The sequence below is a fragment of the Misgurnus anguillicaudatus genome, chromosome 5, assembly GCF_027580225.2.
Source record: "Misgurnus anguillicaudatus chromosome 5, ASM2758022v2, whole genome shotgun sequence".
Lineage (NCBI taxonomy): Eukaryota > Metazoa > Chordata > Actinopteri > Cypriniformes > Cobitidae > Misgurnus > Misgurnus anguillicaudatus.
In genome coordinates, this window is record NC_073341.2 from 893,935 (window position 1) to 914,425 (window position 20,491).

The 20,491-nt window shown below is 37.3% G+C and overlaps 2 long non-coding RNA genes and 2 other non-coding genes across 5 annotated transcripts in view; all 4 read right to left on the reverse strand.

Moving 5' to 3' along the window:
- Positions 1–10,071: 10,071 nt before the first annotated feature.
- LOC129420698 (uncharacterized) lies at positions 10,072–11,548 on the reverse strand. The gene is made up of 3 exons (XR_012369465.1): positions 11,366–11,548; positions 10,959–11,035; positions 10,072–10,865 (listed from the first exon to the last, which is right to left on the reverse strand). It is a non-coding gene; the product is annotated as an uncharacterized lncRNA (long non-coding RNA).
- Positions 11,549–12,088: 540 nt separating this feature from the next.
- Positions 12,089–20,491, reverse strand: part of LOC141363879 (uncharacterized) — a 37,974-nt gene continuing 29,571 nt past the window's right edge. For both annotated transcript variants that reach the window (XR_012369463.1, XR_012369462.1), the window contains exon 4: positions 12,089–12,901. This is a non-coding gene — a long non-coding RNA (uncharacterized lncRNA). The remainder of the gene's footprint in view (positions 12,902–20,491) is intronic.
- On the reverse strand, positions 12,174–12,338 carry LOC129421591 (U1 spliceosomal RNA). Its single transcript, XR_008637144.2, has one exon. It is a non-coding gene; the product is annotated as a U1 spliceosomal RNA (small nuclear RNA).
- Positions 13,083–13,273, reverse strand: LOC129421592 (U2 spliceosomal RNA). The gene has a single exon (XR_008637145.2). It is a non-coding gene; the product is annotated as a U2 spliceosomal RNA (small nuclear RNA).

The following is a 20,491-nucleotide window of genomic DNA, read 5'->3' on the forward strand; positions in this document are numbered from 1 at the left end:
TTTTTTTCCTACTATGGAAGTCAATGGTAATGTATTTCATAATTTGCTTTTACTGGCTTGCAGAGGTGATATGATGAAGACTTAAACATCCTTGACACAACTGAATGCACAACTTAAAGAGATAGTTCAATGAAAATTCTGTCATCATTTACTCATCCTCGTGTTGTTTTAAATCTGTATGCATTATTTTTTTCTGATTAACACAAAAGAAGATATTTTGAGGAGTGATGGTAAACCCACAGCAGATAGTGACCATTGACTTCCATAGTAGGAATAAAAATGATGGAATTTAAAAGGTAATATCAACTGTGTGCTAATTATTTTTCAAAATATTTTCTTCATCATTTATCAAAATACTTCCAATTTTTTTCCTACTATGGAAGTCAATGGTAATGTATTTCATTATTTGCTTTACAGGCTTGCAGAGGTGATATGATGAAGACTTAAACATCCTTGACACAACTGAAGGCACAACTTAAAGAGATAGTTCAATGAAAATTCTGTCATCATTTACTCATCCTCGTGTTGTTTAAAACCTGTATGCATTAGTTTTTTTATTAACACAAAAGAAAATATTTTGAGGAATGATGGTAAACCCACAACAGATAGTGACCATTGACTTCCATAGTAGGATTAAAAAAATTATGGAATTTATAGGTACCATCAACTGTGTGCTAATTATCATTTTTCAAAATATTTTCTTCATCATATATCAAAATACTTCCAAAATATTTTTTTCCTACTATGGAAGTCAATGGTAATGTATTTCATTATTTGCTTTTACAGGCTTGCAGAGGTGATATGATGAAGACTTAAACATCCTTGACACAACTGAATGCACAACTTAAAGAGATAGTTCAATGAAAATTCTGTCATCATTTACTCATCCTCGTGTTGTTTTAAATCTGTATGCATTATTTTTTTCTGATTAACACAAAAGAAGATATTTTGAGGAATGATGGTAAACCCACAACAGATAGTGACCATTGACTTCCATAGTAGGATTAAAAATTATGGAATTTAATAGGTACCATCAACTGTGTGCTAATTATCATTTTTCAAAATATTTTCTTCATCATTTATCAAAATACTTCCAAAATATTTTTTTCCTACTATGGAAGTCAATGGTAATGTATTTCATTATTTGCTTTACAGGCTTGCAGAGGTGATATGATGAAGACTTAAACATCCTTGACACAACTGAAGGCACAACTTAAAGAGATAGTTCAATGAAAATTCTGTCATCATTTACTCATCCTCGTGTTGTTTTAAATCTGTATGCATTATTTTTTTCTGATTAACACAAAAGAAAATATTTTGAGGAGTGATGGTAAACCCACAACAGATAGTGACCATTGACTTCCATAGTAGGATTAAAAAAATGATGGAATTTAATAGGTACCATCAACTGTGTGCTAATTATCATTTTTCAAAATATTTTCTTCATCATATATCAAAATACTTCCAAAATATTTTTTTCCTACTATGGAAGTCAATGGTAATGTATTTCATTATTTGCTTTTACAGGCTTGCAGAGGTGATATGATGAAGACTTAAACATCCTTGACACAACTGAATGCACAACTTAAAGAGATAGTTCAATGAAAATTCTGTCATCATTTACTCATCCTCGTGTTGTTTTAAATCTGTATGCATTATTTTTTTCTGATTAACACAAAAGAAAATATTTTGAGGAGTGATGGTAAACCCACAACAGATAGTGACCATTGACTTCCATAGTAGGAATAAAAATGATGGAATTTAAAAGGTAATATCAACTGTGTGCTAAATATCATTTTTCAAAATATTTTCTTCATCATTTATCAAAATACTTCCAAAATATTTTTTTCCTACTATGGAAGTCAATGGTAATGTATTTCATTATTTGCATTTACAGGCTTGCAGATGTGATATGATGAAGACTTAAACATCCTTGACACAACTGAATGCACAACTTAAAGAGATAGTTCAATGAAAATTCTGTCATCATTTACTCATCCTCGTGCTGTTTTAAATCTGTATGCATTATTTTTTTCTGATTAACACAAAAGAAGATATTTTGAGGAGTGATGGTAAACCCACAACAGATAGTGACCATTGACTTCCATAGTAGGAATAAAAATGATGGAATTTAAAAGGTAATATCAACTGTGTGCTAATTATTTTTCAAAATATTTTCTTCATCATTTATCAAAATACTTCCAATTTTTTTTCCTACTATGGAAGTCAATGGTAATGTATTTCATTATTTGCTTTACAGGCTTGCAGAGGTGATATGATGAAGACTTAAACATCCTTGACACAACTGAAGGCACAACTTAAAGAGATAGTTCAATGAAAATTCTGTCATCATTTACTCATCCTCGTGTTGTTTAAAACCTGTATGCATTAGTTTTTTTATTAACACAAAAGAAAATATTTTGAGGAATGATGGTAAACCCACAACAGATAGTGACCATTGACTTCCATAGTAGGATAAAAAAAATTATGGAATTTAATAGGTACCATCAACTGTGTGCTAATTACCATTTTTCAAAATATTTTCTTCATCATATATCAAAATACTTCCAAAATATTTTTTTCCTACTATGGAAGTCAATGGTAATGTATTTCATTATTTGCTTTTACAGGCTTGCAGAGGTGATATGATGAAGACTTAAACATCCTTGACACAACTGAATGCACAACTTAAAGAGATAGTTCAATGAAAATTCTGTCATCATTTACTCATCCTCGTGTTGTTTTAAATCTGTATGCATTATTTTTTTCTGATTAACACAAAAGAAGATATTTTGAGGAGTGATGGTAAACCCACAGCAGATAGTGACCATTGACTTCCATAGTAGGAATAAAAATGATGGAATTTAAAAGGTAATATCAACTGTGTGCTAATTATTTTTCAAAATATTTTCTTCATCATTTATCAAAATACTTCCAATTTTTTTCCTACTATGGAAGTCAAGGGTAATGTATTTTTATTATTTGCTTTTAGAGGCTTGCAGAGGTGATATGATGAAGACTGCATCAGCGATATATTTAGACTGCATCAGCGATATAAGTGACTGGATGTCACATAATTTTCTTATGCTAAACTCCAATAAGACAGAGATACTTGTTATCGAACCGAATCGCTACAAACATAATATGACAGATTACAAGTTGCCCATAGATGGCTGCACTGTGGTGCCAACCTCCACGGTTAAGAATTTAGGTGTGATGTTCGACAGCAGTTTATCCTTCGACAGCCATATCTCCAATGTCTGCCGCACAGCATTCTTCCACCTTAGAAATATCTCAAAAATACGCCATATGTTGTCTGCATCAGATGCAGAGAAGCGTATCCACGCTTTTATGACCTCTAGAATAGACTATTGTAACTTGTTACTCGGAGGATGCCATGCAAAACAGGTCAACAAGCTTCAGCTAGTTCAAAACGCTTCTGCAAGAGTTCTTACTCGAACTAAGAAGTATGACCGCATAAGCCCAATTCTGGCATCTTTACACTTCGATTGAGTCTTAACTGCCAAATATGGCCGGCTTGCAATTTTGGCCTTTTCCCATGACCTTAAAATAGTATGTCATACAGAACCGTTTGCCACTGTACGTTAGTATTAACGACGGCAGTGGGGCCTCTGGCCTTAGTCAAACGAGTTCTGTTTCCGTTTCTAAAATCATCAACTATATGTAATACACTTAACCAGCAATAGTTAGCCTGTCCGGAACCGAGCTGACTAAAACCACATTACTGTGTGACACTTGTTTTCTATGTGAACGGCCCCTACGCTAATAAGATTTTGTTTCTCTCTCCGTCTCGTCCTTGATCCCGAGGACGAGACAAACAGATCCAGTTCCGGTACATGTGAAAGTCGGCACACAACTGATCTACTAGCTGTTCTTCAACGTGATGTCCAGCTGATGCCTGACCAAAGACCACCGGCAGAACCCGCTTAATCTCCGCTTAATCTTCGCTTAATCTCCTTCCGTTTCAATGTGTATATATATATATATATATATATATATATATATATATAACTCCCAAGGGTTTTTTCCTCCTATGACTTTTTTTACTTCCCCGGCTAAAATTCCAGGGTTTTTTTCTCCTAGGGGGTTTTTCAACCCGGGGAGGCAGCCTTTTTGGGCTTAACTTCTATACGTTACATTAGTAATACGTTTGCTTATAATGTTGATTTATAGCCGTAGCAAATTTAACTGCTTGTGCTACCGTTTATTATGTTGTGCTATCTGTCGATTTTCTGTGCTTTTCACTGCATCTATTATGTAAAGCTGCTTTGATACAATTACCAAATTGTGAAAAGCGCTATATAAATAAAATTGAATTGAATTGAATTGAACTTAAATATCCTTGACACAACTGCAGGCACAACTTAAAGAGATAGTTCAATGAAAGTTCTGTCATCATTTACTCATCCTCGTGTTGTTTAAAACCTGTATGCATTAGTTTTTTTATTAACACAAAAGAAGATATTTTGAGGAATGATGGTAAACCCACAACAGATAGTGACCATTGACTTCCATAGTAGGAATAAAAAAACATGATGGAGTTTAATAGGTAACATCAACTGTGTGCTAATTATTTTTCAAAATATTTTTTTCATCATTTATCAAAAGACTTCCAATTTTTTTCCTACTATGGAAGTCAATGGTAATGTATATCATTATTTGCTTTTAGAGGCTTGCAGAGGTGATATGATGAAGACTTAAACATCCTTGACACAACTGAAGGCACAACTTAAAGAGAACGTTCAATGAAAACTGTCATGATTTTCGTGATGTTTTAAACCTGTATGCATTAGTTTTTTCTGATTAACACAAAAGAAGATATTTTGAGGAATGATGGTAAACCCACAGCAAGATAGTGACCATTGACTTCCATGGTAGGAATATAAAAAATTATGGAATTTAATAGGTACCATCAACTGTTTGCTAATTATCATTTTTCAAAATATTTTCTTCATCATATATCAAAATACTTCCAAATATTTTTTTCCTACTATGGAAGTCAATGGTAATGTATTTTTTATTTTCTTTTAGAGGCTTGATGAAGACTTAAACATCCTTGACATAACTGGCACTTTTAACTCTAGATTAAAGACACATCGGTTTAACTTTGCATTTACTGAATCATTTAAAACAGTACGAATAAAACAGTATAAAAGAATACAACAGTATGAACCTGTAGCTGGAATCAGCTTTCAGATGAGATCAGATGTGTTTCAAATCTAGAGTAAAAACACATCGGTTTAACTTTGCATTTACTGAATGATTTAAAACAGTACGAATGAAACAGTATAAAATAATACAACAGTATGATCGGTTTAACTTCGCATTTACTGAATGATTTAAAACAGTACGAATAAAACAGCAGAGGTGTAAAGAGTAGCTGAAAGCCATACTTGAGTAAAAGTACAAATTCCTTACTGTAAAAATTACTCCACTACAAGTTACAAGTTACCAATTTAAATACGACAATTTAAAAGTACTCAAGTATTTTTACTCGTACTGAATGTTGGCTCAAAGATGCACTAGTCCTCAACACAAAGAGACATTGTAGATCTGGACAGTGAAAACTAAGAAAGTTTATTTATGAGGTTTTATATCCTATATCCTTTTTATATCCTAAAAGAAATCAAACTCCTCAAAATTTTGACCTGGCAGAACAAACACAGATTAAACATAGTCATAGTCTTTTGACAAAAATTGAATTAAGTTTTAGTCATATTTTTGTCATCTGAATTGATTTAGTTTAAGTCTAATTTTATTCAACTAAGGGGCGGTTTCCCGGACAGGGATTATCTTAAGCCAGGACTAGACCTGAGTTTATTTGGGAAATATAACTTGTTTTAACAAACATACCTTACTAAAAACATTACTTATGTGCATTTTGAGCCAAAACAAAGGGCACTGATGTATTTTAAGATATGCCAGTGCAAGTTGTTTTGAGTTTGGACAGCTCTTTTATTTATTTTAGTCTAGGACTAGTCTAATCCCTGTCCGGGAAACCACCCCTATATGCCATGAGATTTTAGTCTAGAAATCTACATTCAATTTAATTTAAACCCATTTAATTTTAGTCTAGTGTCATTGTGTACTTGAATGTGCCATGCTGAAAAATATATAGCCTAACTTTGTGATATAAATATATGGTAACACTTTACAATAAGGTTCATTAGTTAACATTAGTTAGCTACATTACTCAACATGAACTAATAATGAACTGCACTTATACAGCATTTATTCATCTTTGTTAATGCTAATTTCAACAATTACTAATACTTTATTAAAATCTTGTTAACATTACCAAATATTCTTATATAGGCCTATCCTAAAAAAGATATAATTTTAATATTTAAAAAATTCCTGTAAACTAAAATTACACTAACAGAAATATGATAATGCAAAAACGTGAAGTTGTTCATTTGAAAGATTAATTGTAAACACATGTAGTACGTAACACCACAATCTCACATTAAGTGCACTACATTTCTTCCGTCATGCATCCATCTTTACAGTAAATACATTACAGCATACTTGATTAAATGTGAGGACAGTGAAATTGTACACTTATTATCAATCTTATAATGTACTTAAGTTACTCGGGCAATCAGTACAGGACCTCGCTGGTTTATTTTGGCTTATATAGTAAGTTATATCAAGTTATGTAACCAGCTCAGGTTAGCTGATACAGTAGCGTCAGAGTATATAAACATTTGTGCTTGCCTTTGAGTTGCGGGATGACCCTCCTGCAATCGCGCATCACTTTTGTTTTGATTGTAGCATCACATGTTTAACAAAGGGTCCCTTGACAGAAGCAAATGTGATATGCATCCATATGTTTGCTCTTTATCTCTTCTCTCAGACCAGACGCGAACTTTTCTCTACAGTTTATGACATACGCAGCACGCAGATGTCCCGCTACGGCCATTCAGCGTTTGACATCAAAGTATCGCGAGACCAGACTTCTCCATATGCATTTGATTCGCTCTCGCAGTACTTTGATTTCATACGTTTGCTCTGCGCAGCGCCAAATGAAGTCCCTCAGTTGTGTGTGTCCGTGTAACCTCGCGACCACAGATTCTATCCATCATCACCCTCTGACACTTTCGTCTCGTTTTTATTTGACGAATAAACAATGTGGCGAGTAACGTTAAGTGTCATTTCAAATGTAGTGGAGTAAAGAGTACAAATTAGAGGGCTGCATTGGGATTGGACTCCCGCGGGACCCGCGGGACCCAACGCAAATCTCGCGGGGGCGGGCGGGTTTACCTTTGCTGCGGGCGGGAGTGGGCGGTCAGAATTTTTTTGCGCGGACCCGTGGGTCCCGGTGGGATTTTGCAGCTAAACATTATGTGGGACATACCGTGGCAACTTCGGGGAGCACATGCCCAATGCTGTTATAGATGTGCCTCGCATCTGGAAGAACTGGTGAGCACTAGTGACAAATCAGGTTGTTAACAGTTAAACTGTTTGTTTGTTAGTTTAATTAATCATTTGGTGCGTGTGTATCATGCAGTATACAGCTGAAAACTGGGGTTTTGTTTTAACGGTTAATGTTACAAAACACTGCTTAAAAAATTATGTAATTTTAACTGCGTAAAACCCCACGCGGAGCGAAGGCTCAAGGCTGAATCAAATCCTTGGTTTCAGTGCGGTCGTTACGTTAGTACGAATTCAGTACTGTTTGATCTTATAGAAATTATAGTTTAGCAAATATTATACTCTAACCCCAAACGCAAGCAAAGTTTAAAGTTTGAGTACATGACAAAGTACGCTATCAAGCAGACTCGAAACACCAAGTAAGAGCCCGGAGCGAACGAATAAACATAGGCTACTTAACAGACTGCACGGTCGGCATATGAATATCTTCTTTATTTGGTTTGACATGTTTTTATGAAGAAAGACAACCAGTGCTTTAAGTGGGCCGGAACGCCCCGGTACTCAGTACCGCCACTTCTAAAAATAGCTCTTGATCGTACCACCACTTCTACATGCGCCCAGAACGTGCTTTTAGCGTACCGGAACGCTCATCTGTTTAAAAATCAGAGGTTTAATTTAATCATTTGGCTGCGCTGCCGCTTTTCAGAGCGCCCTTAATGTACGCTTCCTAATTCTTTCCACCGAGAGCGCCCTTAATGTACGCTTCCTAATTCGTTCCACCGAGAGCAGAGACTACATTACCCATACATCCTTGCGTTTACAAGTTAAAAGCGCATGCGTCCTTCAGTCAGTGTCAACGTGCTCTGGAGAGGTGTGTGTTTGTGTGTGAAACGCGCAACCATAGCTGCTCGGTTAAAATGAAAATACAATGAACACGTAATATGCCCTCCTTGTTTTAGACTCTGAGTAGTAAAAGAACGCCGTCAGCTGACATCCCACCAAGCCAGAATGATAGCTGCAGGTCAGACGCAAGCCTTGTAGGTACGTGATAATCTCCGCTGTCGCGGCTTTCAGTTTGGTTCCCCTCGACGCAACTTCGGATTTCCTCAGGCGATGTGCAGAAAACACTCTTGAAATTGTAATATACATTTAGTTTAATTGCTAAACTAAAAGTAAACGAAATTTCAATGAATTTGAACGACGTGCACAGTAGTTTTACCACCCGCAAAATGGAAAACAATGGGACAAAATAAATGACTTTAATTAGAGTTTCAAATGGCCAGTATTTTGTTATTCTTGACCCCATAGACATGGTCTTGGTGTCATTTTAAAGTTTTTTTTCAAGCTTTTTCTATCTGAACCACTAGATTTAGCATTTAACCATGCTGAAAATTTTACTCACATACCTACCTTTTGCACATTTTATTTATGTTTAAAAAATCTTTCTACAGTAGCTCTTTCTAATGGTATTTTTTCAAAATCCTTTTGCACATTTTATTTATGTTCAGTAGCTATTTCTAGCTCAAGCAAATCCACAAATTTATAAAAGGATTAATTATTTTTTACAAGGTCATCTGTTGACTGCTAAATATAAAACCCCTTCAATATAGGAGTCGAGTCAGCAAAAAAAAAAAAAAAATAGAGTACCGGCACCTCTTTTGGGCCACTTAAAGCACTGAAGACAACCATATTTTGCCTACGTGCTCCGTGAAAGCCTGTTCTTAATGCCAGCAGAGAAAACTCTCCTTAAACAGGCATTTGCAGTTCCGCTTCATTTTCCATATAGAGCACCACATATAATAAATGTTCTCCGTTTCGTTTTCCATGTCTGTCTCGTTTAGCTGTAATAACAAAATAAAATAAGTCATAACAAGAAGCTAACAAATCTCTCATGATGCGCGCTGATGCGGCAGAGAAGCACGTCTAAATTAAACCTGAGCCGGTGGACAAAAACAGATAACCCGGTGTTAAAACTCGAAATACTTCAATTAGTCTGCGATTTGAATTGCCAAAACAATCAGAGATACAAACAAATACATTTTCATGTATATGTAATTTATATTTGATGTATATTTACATTAAAGACTGTAAAAGACAATACATGAAGTGAAAACATTAAATGAATAGTAGCATTTACCCTGCGGTGGCGCATTAAAAACAAACAAACTAATATTCCAATAGCATCTTTTCCATTAGAATTATTATTGCAGATCAAATATTCGACCATTCGTGCACATCCCTAATTTTAAACACAATAGTGTTGAAAGTCTGTTTTTCTGGATGGTAATCTGAACCAGTGTTTTGTATGAGCATGCATTTGTGTACAGTTTTCACAAACTCTGAAAAAATCCGCGGGAGCGGGCAGGAGTGGACACCAATATTGCGGGCGCGGGCGGGAGTGGAACACGCAGGTTGCGGGAGCGGGCGGGACTGGTCATAAATTCAGTGGGTGCGGGCGGGCATGGGTTTAAAAAAAACAGTCCCGCGCAGGGCTCTAGTACAAATACCCAATCAAAAATGTAATTGAGTAGAGAGTAAAAGTTGCCTATATTTTTGATACTCAGTACAAGCACAAAGTAGCCCAAAAAATACTTAAGTACAGTAACGAAGTACATTTACTCGAGTACTTTACACCTCTGTAAAACAGTATAAAAGAATACAACAGTATAAACCTGTAGCTGGAGTCAGCTTTCAGAAGAGATCAGATGTGTTTCAACAGTAGGCACTTTTAAATCTAGATGAAAAACACATCGGTTTAACTTTGCATTTACTGAATGATTTAAAACAGTACGAATGAAACAGTATAAAAGAATACAACAGTATGAACCTGTAGCTGGAATCAGCTTTCAGAAGAGATCAGATGTCTCAACAGTAGACACTTTTAAATCTAGATGAAAAACACATCTGTTTAACTTTGCATTTACTGAATGATTTAAAACAGTACGAATGAAACAGTATAAAAGAATACAACAGTATGAACCTGTAGCTGGAATCAGCTTTCAGATGAGATCAGATGTGTTTCAACAGTAGGCACTTTTAAATCTAGATTTAAGACATATCGGTTTAAGTTTGCATTTACTGAAGAATTTAAAACAGTACGAATAAAACAGTATAAAAGAATACAACAGTATGATCGGTTTAACTTTGCATTTACTGAATGATTTAAAACAGTACGAATAAAACAGTATAAAAGAATACAACATTATGATCGGTTTAACTTTGCATTTACTAAATGATTTAAAACAGTACGAATAAAACAGTATAAAATAATAAAACAGTATGATCGGTTTAACTTTGCATTTACTGATGGATTTAAAACAGTACGAATGAAACAGTATAAAAGAATACAACATTATGATCGGTTTAACTTTGCATTTACTGAATGATTTAAAATAAAACAGTATAAAAGAATAAAACAGTATGAACCTTACCTGTTATAAAGGGAATAAAGCTTACGGAATGGTACTTACCTGCAGAAATAAATAAAGTACAAAAACAACACACAGAACTTCAATTTTCAAAATTATTTTAACAATAAATGATGATTTTTTTTACTGGTTTACCTGTTTGTGATAACCACACAATCCTGTTACCTGACTGTGGTCTTCATTTGGTGAACGGTTCTTCACTCATAATTGACCTATACAAGAAATAGAGAAGAATAATAAGCAATTCTGCTCTTACATTTAGATGTGCCCCAAGAATGAAAAATGATGGTTAGCACACAGTTGATGGTACCTATTAAATTTCATCATAATTTTTTATTCCTACTATGGAAGTCAATGGTCACTATCTGCTGTGGGTTTACCATCATTCCTCAAAATATCTTCTTTTGTGTTAATCAGAAAAAAACGAAGCATACAGGTTTAAAACAACACGAGGATGAGTAAATGATGACAGAATTATCATTATTATAAATTGAAATATTTTCTTACTGCAAGTCATTTAGGTAATCAAGAAAATACTTTACCCGTTGTCTTTGCAAGTTAAACAAATACAGCTTTGCTTCCAGGTCTGTCGATGTTGCTGTGGTTTTTTCGACAGCTGTAGTATGAGGGTAGCGAATGAATGAATACATTGCACAAAAAATAATTTTTAACTATACAAATATCTAAAAAGTCTTAAAATAAGATGCATTTTTTTGATGAGCAAAATGACATAAGAAAATAAACCTAGCCTTTCGGGAGAAAAAACATAAAATTTAAGTGAATTTGGGGTTAAAACAAGCAAATAAATCTGCCAAAGGGGTTAGAAACAAATCTAGATTTAAACACCTAATTCAAGAAAAATTGTCTTAGCCCATTGGCAGATTTGTTGGCTTGTTTTAATGTACATTCATGTACAATATTTCATTTTGTCTTGTATTTCTAAGCATTTTGTATTGCCCAACGTTGTCTAGGTTTTTTAACGGTTGTCATTTTCTTTTAAAAGCTTTATAATTTATTAGTTTGGATGATTGCTATTCCTGAGAACCTCTTATATTGGAAGTAAAAGAATCATCTAAGCATTATTTTGTTGAATGTCTCTTAGACATGTAGCTGTTTGATTGTGGTTCTATTTAATGGCCAGTCTATACTTGGGAAATGGTCAAACGTCTATTTTCACTGACAGCCGAAATTAAGCCTTATTTTAGCCTAGACACATATTCGCGGTCAATTTGAAGTTATGTAGTCGTTTATTAGCCGCTTTTTTGATCACTAATGCGTTCTTGTACCGTAGTTAGGCGTCTCTTGGATTTTCCGTAAAACGACAAACTAATCTATTTTTAACACAAAGGCCAGGGGAGAGCGCGAACGCAGTCCCCCACTATCAGAAATTTTGCAGTCGAGATTCCCACATTTGGGGAATTCGCAAAGGGTCAGCACAACCGGAGTGCAATGGCTGGGCCTCGCCCTGGGTGAACTACCTTCATGATCATGGTATCTCCCCTATCAGGTAAGTATGAGCAACACCATTTGAGGCCAGACGGCCGCATCTTCCTGTGACCGATCACATCGACGCCGCCCCCGAAGGCTGTCCGACTACCATTTCATTACTGTGTGTGACCAGGTGGAAAGGCGCACGAAGCCAGGTCTGAAACCAAATATTCTTCGAGATCTACCCTTATTCCGTTTCCAGCCCGGTTAAACCGTGCAGAGAGAAAAATGTGAAACAATTGAAATCAAATGGATTTAAATAGCGCATTTCAATATATCGTTTAGTTGTTACAAAGTAACTTTACATGGAATAGAAACAAAGAAATGTACAGAGCAATCGAGAAACAACGAAAGCATAGCAATTTTAGAATGTGGATAAATAAAAGCAAAGGGCTCAATATCTTACCCGTTGTCGTTGTAAGTTAAACAAATACAGCTATGCTTCCAGGTCTGTTGACGTTGCTGTGGTTCTTCGACAGCTGTAGTACAGTGAAAAAAGTTGTCAGGTGTTTTGAACATCCCAATCTGTCTCGTTCGCTTTTTCAGCTGTGTCGATGATGTTTAAGTTGTCATCGTGTCACCTCCGCAAACTTGTAAAGAAAACAATTAAATACATTACAAAAACATTTCTTCATCAGCGTGTTCATTTCCACGCAAGCTTTTCGTTAAACCAATAATGCCAACGACAACACAGCAATTTTAAAACACACATGGATTAGCACAAAAGAAGCAAATTCTGTTTTTTTAACTTGACTTGTTTGTCCCCGAAAAGGGGAGCGCACCATTCATGGAAACACTGCAATATCATGTCGATGCATGGAGTGGAAGGAGCAAGCTCCGCTTCCATTTCCGAAGGTCAAAAATCCATTTAACATATAGTCCCCGGGTAGGAGACGTATCAGACATTAAACTGATAATAACAGATACTACACTTGATCTTAGCCAAAAGGCCGAGAAGCGATACCGCAATAAACGCAGCCAAAGGGGGAGCGGGCGAAGGCGCTGGCTTTCGGGGTGGAGGCTTTAGCGGGCTTTAACTCTATACGTTCTCATTGTATAACCCCATTGGCAAATTTGTTGGCTTGTTTAAAGCACAAATTCACCTAAATTGTATTTTTTCCCCTTAAAACTGAACATATTTTCTTAAATAATTTTGCTAATCAAGAAAATACTTTACTCTTGCCTTTGTGAGTTTAACAAATACAGCTATGCTTCCAGGTCTGCCGACATTGCTGTGGTTTTTCGACAGCTGTAATATGAAGGGTAGAGTGAAAAAGTGTTTAAGTGTTTTAAACATTTAGTATTTTCTTCCTGTTTTCGAGTAAAAAAGAATTCTTAAATCGAAATACATTTACTTGTTAAGCAAAGTGGCTTAGATTTTAAATCTTGTTTACTGAAATAAATTCTAAAATGTAATAGGTTAAGGCCTAAATCAAGTTCAATTCAATTCAATTTTATTTATATAGCGCTTTTCACAATACTCAATTGTTTCAAAGCAGCTTTACATTAATAGAAGCAGTAAAAGCACAGAAAAACGACAGATAGCATAACATAATACACAATAGCATAAGCAGTCAAATTTGCTGCGGCTATGACGCGACATTATGAGCGAGCATATTACTAATGTAACGTCTAGAAGAAGAAGCTAAGTTAAGCCCAAGCAGGCTACCTCCCCGGGGTAAAAACCCCCTAGGAGAAAAAAAAACAAAAACCCCGGGTTGTTTAGCCGAGGAAATAAAAATAAAAGTCCTAGGAGGGAAAAACCCTTGGGAGATATACATGTATATACACACATATAAACGGATAAGGAGCTTAAGCGGAGATTAAGCGGAGATTAAGCAGAGATTAAGCGGATATTAAGCGGGTCCTGCCGGTGGTCATTGGTCAGGCATCAGCTGGGCATCACATTGAAGGACGACCAGTAGATCAGAGGTGTGCCGACTTTCACATCTACCGGAACTGGGTCTGTTTGTCCCATTGTCCTCAGGGTCAATGGGACCCAGGGACGAGACAGGGAGAGAAAAACAAAATCATATAAGCGTAGGGGCCGTTCACATGTAATGCAAGTGTCACACAGTGATGTGGTTTAATCAGCTTAGTTTCAGACAGACTAACTATTGAGGCATAATTGTTTTATCCACAGTTGAGGATTTTGCAAATTGGGGGCCCACTGCGACGGTATATATGGTAACTAAGGGTCACCTTCCGATTTTTAAGAGAAAATGAAACCTGTCGACCCGTTTGACTAAGGCCTGTAACCCCACTGTCGTCGTTAATGCAGGTTCAGTGGCAAACGGGTCTATATTGCATACTATTTACAAGATCACGAAAAAAACGCCAACATCGCAACCTGACCATACGTGTCAACCCGTTTGACTAAGGCTGGAGGCCCCACTGTCGTCGTTAATGCAGGTTCAGTGGCAAACGGGTCTGTATGGCATACTATTCACAAGACACAAGAAAGCGCCAAAATCGCAACCCGACCATACGTGCCAACCCGTTTGACTAAGGCCGGAAGCCCCACTGTCGTCGTTAATGCAGGTTCAGTGGCAAACGGGTCTGTATGGCATACTATTCGCAATAGAAAGAAAGCACCAAAATCACAACCCAACCATACGTGCCAACCCGTTTGACTAAGGCCAAAAGCCCCACTGTCGTCGTTAATGCAGGTTCAGTGGCAAACGGGTCTGTATGGCATACTATTTGCAATACAAAGAAAGCGCCAAAATCACAACCCAACCATACGTGCCAACCCGTTTGACTAAGGCTGGAGGCCCCACTGTCATCGTTAATGCAGGTTCAGTGGCAAACGGGTTTGTATGGCATACTATTCACAAGAACACGAAAGTTCCAAAATCGTAATCCGACTATAGGTTAAGATAAGGTTTTTATTTATTTATTTGGTTGGTCTGTGTTATGACCGCGAGTGCTTTGTTCTGTACAGATAACTATTTCGAGTAAGTACTTTTACTAGACAAATTATGCGAATGCTTTGTTGAAGAGAAAAGTTTTAAGTCTAGATTTAAAATTATCGACTGTGTCTGATTCTCGGACATCTGTTGGTAAATCATTCCAGAGCTTAGGGGCTAAGTAGGAAAAAGACCTTCCACTTTTAGACACTTTTGATAGTCTAGGGATAATCAAGAGACCAGAATTTTGCGACCGTAGTGTGCGTGATGGATTGTATTCTGATAGTAATTCTCTAAGATATGAGGGTGCTAGGCCATTTAAAGCTTTGTAGGTGATTAGTGATATTTTAAATTGTATGCGATATTTAACTGGTAGCCAGTGTAAAGATGCCAGAATTGGGCTTATGTGGTCATACTTTTTAGATCGAGTAAGTACCCTTGCGGAAGCGTTTTGAACTAGCTGAAGCTTGTTTACTTGATTTGCATGGCATCCCCCGAGTAGCGAGTTACAATAGTCTATTCTAGAGGTCATAAAAGCATGGATAAGCTTCTCTGCGTCAGATGTAGACAGTATATGGCGTATTTTCGAGATATTTCTAAGATGGAAGAATGCTGTGCGGCAGACGTTGGCGATATGACTATCGAAGGATAAGATGCTGTCGAACATCACACCTAAGTTCCTAACCGTGGAAGATGGCACCACAGTGCAGCCATCTATGTGCAACTTGTAATCTGACATATTATGTTTGTAGCGATTCGGTTCAATAATAAGTATCTCTGTCTAATTGGAGTTCAGCTTAAGAAAGTTATGTGCCATCCAGTCACTAACATCGCTAAGGCAGTCTGTTAGCTTAGAAAACGTGTGTGTTTCGCTGGGATGTGAGGAGATGTAAAGCTGGGTATCATCCGCATAGGAGTGAAAACTTATGTTATGTTTCCTGATAATGTCTCCTAGAGGTAACATGTATAACGAGAACAGGATAGGACCTAAAACCGAACCCTGCGGTACACCGTATTTAACCAGGGAGTGATATGACTCTTCCTCGTTTACATAAACAAAGTGAGAGCGATTGGTTAGATACGACCTAAACCAGGCTAGCGCCTGACCACTGATACCAACATAGTTTTCTAGTCTATTGAGTAAGATTGTATGATCTATTGTGTCAAAGGCTGCACTAAGGTCTAATAATATAAGAATTGAGATTTCACCACGATCGGATGTTAATAGGAGGTCATTTGTAACTCTAAGCAACGCTGTCTCTGTGCTATGGTGGGCCTGAATCCTGATTGGAACTTTTCATATGTACTATTATTTGTCAAGAATGTGCGTAACTGGCTTGCCACTAACTTTTCTAATATTTTCCAAAGAAAAGATAGATTTGAGATTGGTCTAAAGTTATTAAGCTCTCCCTGATCAAGCTGCGGTTTTTTAATCAGCGGTTTAATAACTGCTAGTTTGAAAGCTGTTGGAACGTATCCTATTTCTAGCGATGAGTTAAAGATATTTAGAACCGGGGTTGACACTACAGGGAATACCTCTTTAAGCAGTTTTGTGGGAACGGGGTCTAATATACAGGATGATGATTTGGATGATGTAACTAGTCTAGAGAGCTCATCTATTGTAGTAGGTTTAAATGAATCAAGATGTTCGTATGGTAGTCTAGTGTTAAGTGAACTAACGGGTAGAGTGGTGGCTGCCTGGGTAGCTACGATGTTTTCCCTTATAGCCGTAATTTTGTTAGAAAAGAAGTTCACGAAGTCGTTACTATTGTGTTGAAGTTTACTATTGGTTTCTGTTTGTTCTTTATTTCTAGTCAGTTTTGCAACGGTGCTGAAGAGGAAACGAGGGTTATTATGATTCTCATTTATAAGCTTGCTAAGATAGGTAGATCTGGCGGTTTTAATAGCCTGTCTGTATTGTTTAACACTCTCTTTCCATGCTGCACGCCATACCTCTAACTTTGTGCTTCTATAATTTCTTTCCATTTTCCTAGTTGCCTTTTTGAGTGCTTTTCAATTTTCTTTTGAGTGTAATTTTCAATTACAAAGTATGCGATCTGATTTTCTAATCGCGGTGTGTTTTATTCCTCGTTTGCTTGCATGGATTTGCTTTATTTATTTTGCTTTTTGCATTTAAATGCACATTTGATTTGTTGCCGCATTATCCTGTGTTAATGTATTTCAACGTGCTTATAAACAAAAAGTGCGTTATTATAATCAATTATATAGCTGTGAAATATATAAAAGTATTCCCAAAAACCCAGGTAAAAAAGTAAAATAAAAAATAAACCATTTTGATTTAGCAAAAGTTTACATATAAATGCACTCCCTGTACACAACAAGCACGTCTGGTTACCATTCATATTTTGCATGATTTAAGTCTCCTCGCATACATGTTTGCGTAAGGACTTTGATATTTATTTTTTGTGGAAGTTTATTAAACTAACAGGCTTTGTATTTTTGCTCCGTGAGCCGCTTGGACGCTGTTTAAATAGTCATCGAGAGTTAACTCTATTTTGCTGTCCTGCAGTTTTTTTCTTTCTTTATGTGTGCATATAAGTGTATATACCATTTATATAACTATTTCCACATGTAATATCTGAGCGATGGTTTTTGAGACTTTAACAGAAGGCGAGAGTATGTTTGTGTGTTTTGGTTTATTTTTGGTTCATCACTGCTTTTAAGAACTATGCATTGATTTGCTGTGTGGTTTGTCCCTTCTGTTAAAAAGTGAATTTAATCTAGTCTCTCCAATTGTGGGTAAATAACTGGTGGGCCGTAAATTTTATTTTTTAAATATTTTTAAGCACTTTCTGTAAAAAATAAATTTGTACTATTTTTGGAGAGTCACTTCTCTGTCTTTAATCCCATCCGAACCAGCAGGGTCCTTTTCATATTTTTGTAACTTTTTTGTTTGTTAATTTTTTCTCTTGGGTTCAATCTATTTTCCTGTGTGAATAAATAACCCAGGTGACCTAGTCGGTTCCTTGTCATACCTTTAACCAAAGGTTACACATGCTTCCTGCTTTGCTACTGTTCGGACGCTTCTACTTGCGCTCTGTGCTTTGCGCTTTTATCTTTTGATTCAACTACCAGCAGTTCAGCACAGTGCTCAAACTAAACAATTGGGCACTCACACTAAAACTACAAATTCCTGGAACTATATTGATATTTGGAATATTCAACAACTTGGGGTTTCTATCATAGCGGCCTACCAGTCTGCTATTGCCGGCAGCGGACAATCCTAAAACAGGACAACACAGCTGCCCACACTCAAACAGAAGAAAAGAAGAAAAAATGCCTTCTTTTGGATCTCAATCCACCTGCTGCTCAAACTGCCACAGACTTTTACAAAAGATTGCAGTTCTGGAAACAAAGTTACTTGTGGCACTGCCGACCCTGCCAGAACATACAGCGGAGCTTCATCGATGTGCTTCTCAACATAAAGCTGGTGAGTCCTGTGAACCTAATGCTTTTAAACAGGTCATAGTGAGCTCAGAGAAACCTAAAGAAATTGAGAACACAAACTGATGGCATAAACAGGGTGCGAGACCCAAAAGTGCTCAAGACATTAGACTGTCACGAGTGTCACAAATTGCTGCATTAGCATCATCTACCCCAGATATGGGTACTCGAGTAGCCAATATTGGTATTCTACCACCCCCTGTACGGCTTGAAAATAGATTTGAAGCACTAATGAGTTTGGGTGAAGAATCCCCAAATGTTAATGGACACAGATCACATCAGCCAGTAGCTTACAGAGCTAACAGACGCTCAATATCATACAGGCAGCGGCGCTCCGCTCAGACAGCAGCCGAGCCAAACACACTGATAGTGGGTGACAATATTATCAGAAACTTTGAAAGCAAGGCTACCCGTACATACTGTTTTCCTCGGGCAATGGTTTCTGATGTTAACAAGGAACTTTGCAACATTCTGATGAAACATAAGTCTGTCAGTCGGATTGTCATACATGTGGGAAAGAATGATATTCGGAAAGAGCAGTCTGAGCTCCTTAAGGTGGATTTCAATGAACTTTTTGAAACACTTGCAAGACTGAAAGTTCAATCTTTCATCAGTGGACCTCTCCCAGCCCGAGGAACAAATATGTTTTCTCGGCTACTAAGTTTAAATTCATGACTGCAAAAAACCTGTACCATGAGAGGACTGAATTACATTGACAATTTCAGTATCTTCTGGAGTCAAAGGCAACTTTTTAACAAAGATGGTATCCACACAAACAAACTAGGTGCTAGGTTGCTTAAAGACAATAGCCGTTTCTCAATATGCGTTCTTGTCTGTACTTGCGTTCTTGTGGACTTGTGAAACGTCATCAGTCGCGGCCCAAGTACTGTTCCAATTCAAAGTTCGCATCAAGCCCAAGTTCACATAAAATCCCCGGATGTGTTCTTGATCCGCCCATTTTATCGAGGATGCATCAGAGGAGACTTGTGTGGACTTATGACAGCGAAGTTTCCCAGAATGCATTTCGCGTCAGAAGTTCGTTCTTCCGAGTCTGAACTTGCAAGTTCGAACTACGAAGGAAACAAGTCCGAGTTTGGCGTACTTGGTATTGAGAAACGGCTTATATCTTTTTCTCCATGCATCATCCATCAGCTGAGTGTGCCAGTCCACTACTGAACAGCGGAAATGACCACAGGATTTTACACCAGCACCCGGATGGACATTCAGATGACAAGGATAAAACTCTGCAGTCACAACAACTACTGTTCACAGACACAGCTCAGGCTGAGCCCTGCTCACAGACCTCGCTACAGCTGGATTGTGAATCAACACCCAAGGACGTTTCTGTTGATAACACTCCCCCCCAGCCTTCAGGAACACCAGAATCACTGCTGATGTCGTCACACTATCTCTCCCTCTCTCCAACATCACCACTTCTGGGCTTTTCAGAGAAAATGGAGAAACTGGTATCTGCTGGAACAAAGCTCTCCCACTCTATTGCTGCGAGTCCCCAAATATCAACCAAGAAACGGCGGGCTCCTCAACCACCAAAGGCTTCGGGCCCAGCCCGGCCCCTCCCTCCATCTGAGAGAGCACTCCGACCTCTACCTCAACGTCAGGGATCACACCAGCCCTCCAGTGGCGGCTCCAGATATTTTCTGATGCAGGTGCTATGGGGATGCTCAACACTTAAGAGAAGGTGCTTTACATTTTGGGGCGTTTCATTAAGAAGGTCGCATCGGACCACCCTTTATACATGCGTACACGCCCGCATTAACTAGCCTATACTTGTTCCACGACTATGTA